This window comes from Triticum dicoccoides, chromosome 7A (assembly GCF_002162155.2).
Source record: "Triticum dicoccoides isolate Atlit2015 ecotype Zavitan chromosome 7A, WEW_v2.0, whole genome shotgun sequence".
Lineage (NCBI taxonomy): Eukaryota > Viridiplantae > Streptophyta > Magnoliopsida > Poales > Poaceae > Triticum > Triticum dicoccoides.
In genome coordinates this window covers 331,164,694-331,169,396 of record NC_041392.1, presented here as the reverse complement: position 1 = coordinate 331,169,396, position 4,703 = coordinate 331,164,694, and positions in this window count along the sequence as shown.

Here is a 4,703-nt window from a genome sequence, read left to right as displayed (position 1 = left end):
GTCCCCGGCCGTAGCTTGGTACTCGTCTACCCTAGACTCGCCGAACGTGTCGGAGGCGAGCCTCGCCCGATTGCGCCGGATGGCGGAGGCGCGGGGCATCGATGGGGCGAAGGTGTTCAAGGCCGGCTCCGCCACCCCTGAGGGTCAAGGGAGCACCTTCTATCCGTTCTTCGTAAGCGCCATTGCTGTTGGCCTGGTGCCTTCCTTCTCGGAGTTCTTCTTCTCTGTCCTCCGCCATTATAAGCAACAGGCTCTGCATCTCCACCCCAACTCCATCCTTCTCCTGGCGATCTTCGCCTATTACTGCAAGGCTCATGTAGGGGTGCAGCCCTCAGTGGCCTTGCTGCGCCACTACTTCTACCTCCGGACCTCTCACGGTCCTGCTTCCGCGTGCGCGAGCTTCATCGCGTACGGTGGGGCCATTGCCATTTCGAACCCCGGGAAAAGGATTGAGGGCTTCAGGAGCAAGTGGGTCTTGGCGGATGCTGGGTGCATCCACCCTCGGCTGATCTTGCCCACGGAGCAACCCACGAGCTCCAGCGATTGGGGTCGAGCGGAGCTTGCGGACCCCCACGCGAAGCTGGTGTTGGAGAAGATGGACGCGGATCTGAGGCCGGCCAAATGGCGGCGGCGAAGCTGACCGGCGCGTCGCTGCTGAGGGAATTCCTGGAGCACTAGCTGGCTCCGCTTCGGCAGTACTCACTTCCGATATGGAGGCCCCATCCAAGCCCCGCGGCCTTGGCCGACGGAGATCTAGCTGCGGTCTTCCAATCTCTGGTCGGGGGCGATGTGGCGAGGTTGGAGGGCGCTCCTACGCCCTTATTCCTCCGTGACGACTGGGAGCAGGTAGTGGAGTCCATGCCCGTCTTCAACGGGGACGGGCCCATGCCCATGGAAACTCCCGAGGAACCGGTGGACGTGCCCTCCGACGACTCCAGTGAAGAGAAGGAAGGAGGGGAGCGGGAAAAAGGGCCTGACTCTGAGGCGACTGACGGAGAGTCGAGGGCTCCCCTCCCCCGGCGCAGGTCCCGCGTTCTCCGCCTCTCTTCGAGCGATGACGACGAGGATGATGACGAGCAGGACGGCGGGAGCTTGCCCCCAATCCCGAAGAAGGACAGGACCGGGCTGATCTCCCGCGGGTCTGCCCCGGCCCCGAGGCGGACTGCAGACGCACCTTCCGCTTCCAAGCTTCCCGAGGTTGACCCTTCTAGCCGGCTTTCGGGCTTCAAATTTGGCCGGAGGCCGCTTGAGCTCACTGGCGACGACCCGTAAGCGCTTGATTCTTGTCTTTATTTCTTGTTCTGCTTCTGAGGCTTGACGTCCGCATCTCTTGGATAGGCTGGCGCCCGCAGCAAAGAAGCCGAAGGGAGCTCCTGAGGTTCCATCCGTGGCAGCGCCTCTGCCCGCGAAGGAGGGTGACAGCGACACACGGGCTTCTCCTGCCCGGTCGTCCTCGTGAGGCCTGGCTGAGCCGGCGGGGGCGAGCTCAGCCCCCATGGCCCAAGTGACTCCCGAGGTGCCTTTGCCTGCTGCCGCCACTACAGTCGTTGGGGCGCAGCAGACTCCGCCTCAGGATGTTGTGGCCGTGCTGCCGCCTTCTCCTTCTACTCCACCGACTGCTGTTTCTCCGACTCCTCCTGCCATTCTGGATCGTGCTACTGCTGAGCTGGACCGGCTGCGGCAGGATCTTCTTGGCGCCGACCCTTGCTTGGTGGTCGGGCGCTTGGAGCTGGCTTCAGGATGGATTCTAAGCTATGGAAGGAACAACACAAGAGACACAGGGTTTATACTGGTTCGGGCCACCGTTGTGGTGTAATACCCTACTCCAGTGTATGGTGTGGTGGATTGCCTCTTGGGCTGATGATGATGAACAATACAAGGAAGAACAGCCTCGCGAGGGTCTGTTCTTTGCTGGGGGGACGAACTGCTAGGAGGAGTTCAGTCACCCTTCTCTCTGATTTCGATCTGATCCTTGATCCTCGATCTCGATCTCCCACCTTCACCTCAACCCCCTGTGGGTGGCTGGTCCTATTTATAGGCAATGGCCCTGGGCCTCTTCCCAAATATTGAGCGGGAAGGGCGCCAATAATTGGCCATTTTGAAGGGGAACATCTGGTACACTTATCCTGTCTAAAGTTGGTCCTCGCCTGCACAAAGCTCTGGTGGTGACGCCGTCCTGGGCTCCATGATGACCTCCGTCTTGCAGTCCTCCTGGTCTTGGTCTTGTTGCACCGAAATGGCAACCTTTGCCTCATGCCTCGGTACTCCGCGGCTGCGCTTGCCCCCTTTGCAACAAAGGGGAAAGGAGGACACTACGCGGGCTAGCGCCCTCCTGGCGCCCTTGGTCGTCATGGCTTGCGTCATGGGCACCTCGTGAGGTACCCCGCCTTGATCTCTCCGCCTCCTCGTGAGCCAGCCTGGTGAGGCCGTTCCTGAGGAAGCTCCGTGTCGTCCGCCCCGCGAGGCTTGGCCCCTCGTGAGGGTCTTGGGTCTGTGTTGATGAAGATGGGTCGTGCTGGGCCCCCCTTTGAGCCACGCCACAGGCCGCAGGCAGGCAAGTCTGGGGACCCCCGTTCCCAAAACGCCGACACTAGTTTCCGTCATATCGGTGTTATGTTCCTGGATTTTGCATTCCTTACGCGGTCGGGTGATAATGGGAACCCCTTGACAGTCCGCCTTGAATTAAACTCCTCCAGCAATGCCCAACCTTGGTTTTACCATTTGCCACCTAGCCTTTTCCCTTGGGTTTCGTGGACTCAAGGGTCATCTTTATTTTAAACCCCCAGGCCAGTGCTCCTCTGAGAGTTGGTCCAACCTAGAGCACCGTGCGGGGCCGTCCCTTGGCAACTTGGGTTACGTTGGCTCCCGTACGCTTAGCTTATCCGGTGTGCCCTGAGAACGATATATGTGCAGCTCCTATCGGGATTTGTCGGCACAGCGGGTGGTGTTGCTGGACTTGTTTTACCATCGTCGGAGTTGTCTTGTAGAACCGGGATGCCGAGTCTGATCGGAATGTCTCGGGAGAAGGTATATCCTTCGTTGGCCGTGAGAGCTTGTCATGGGCTAAGTTGGGACTCCCCTGCAGGGTTTTGAACTTTCGAAAGCCGTGCCCGCGGTTATGGGAAGATGGGAATTTGTTAATGTCCGGTTTTTGATAACTTGAACCTTAACTTAATTAAAATGAATCAACTGTGTGAGTTACCGTGATGGTCTCTTCTCGGCGGAGTCCGTGAAGTGAACACGGTGTTGGAGTAATGCTTGTCGCAGGATGTTCTTTAGTTATTCGTTCGTGCTTTGCCTTCTCTTCTCGCTCTCTTTTGCGAGCAGGTTAGCCACCATATATGCTAGTCGCTTGCTGCAGCTCCACATATTACCTTGCCTTACCTATAAGCTTAAATAGTCTTGATCGCGAGGGTGCGAGATTGCTGAGTCCCTGTGACTCACAAATTACTTCCAAACCAGATGCAGGGCCTGATGACTCCGTTCCTGATGACGCGCTTGAGCTCAAGTGGGAGTTCGACGAGGACGCACGCCGTTACGATGTTTCTTTCCCTGATGATCAGTAGTGGAGCCCAGTTGGGGCGATCGGGACCATGTCGCATGTTGGGTTGATCTTTTATTTCGGCACCGTAATCGGGCCATGAGTGATTGGATGATGTAATGCTATTTATGTACTTTGCTTGACGTGGTGAGTATAAGCCAACTATGTACCTTCCCCTTTTATTATCTATATTACATGGGATGTTGTGAACATTGCCTTACTTGCGACATTGCTTTCAATGCGGTTATGCCTCTAAGTCGTGCTTCGACACGTAGGAGATATAGCCGCATCGAGGGCATTACAAGTTGGTAATAAGAGCCTTCCCCGACCTTAGGAGCCCCCACTGATTGATCGTTTTTAGCAGCCGTTGTTGAGTCTAGGAAAAAATGTTTTGAGTCATTAGGAATTATATATCGGAGAGTTTAGGAATTATTTTTACTCCCCAGTCCCTTCATATCTCTGGTAAGGCATCCTGACGTAGAGTTTTGACTCTTCTCTTCTCAAATTTCACTAAAAAAATTTAGGATCACGCGGGTATCTTGGAATCGTTCCGATGGATTTGTGACAAGAACATTGTTCTTGGTGCCTCCTGTCATTTAGGGGTTGTGGCAGTGTCCCGAGGAGTTGAGCTCCGAGGTGTTGCGTCACAATTTTATCATTGCAGTTCTGGAATACCTGAGTTTAGTACGCCGACATCGAAAATCTATTTTATGCAGTTGTTGGTGAGATAACCTCGACGCCGCCCAGTACTGGGGCGGGAGTTCGGGAGTATTACCATAACTTGTATAACGGATGCTTTTCGAAGGTTGAGGTAGATGGTTTCTGAAGTTTTCTCGGTTATGTATTGAAGGATGGATACAACTGGATGTAGGATTTTCTAGGTTTGGGTGAGATATTATGCTTCCCCTGTATCCCCAACACCTGATTGCATAACCGGAAAGGTTCGGGAGTTTCATAGGTGGGAATTCTTGTAGCTCTAGCTCTTCTTCCACGGATATTTGGTATGAGATTGGGATTTCTTATGGAGTATTCGTTCTTGTTCCGTACCTTGTTGATTTATTCCTCTACCTAAATTCTAAGTGGCTTCTCAATTTATGGATATGTGACCATTTCAATTGGAATGCATTCGTTCATTTTGTTCGGATGTGAAGGCGATATGTTG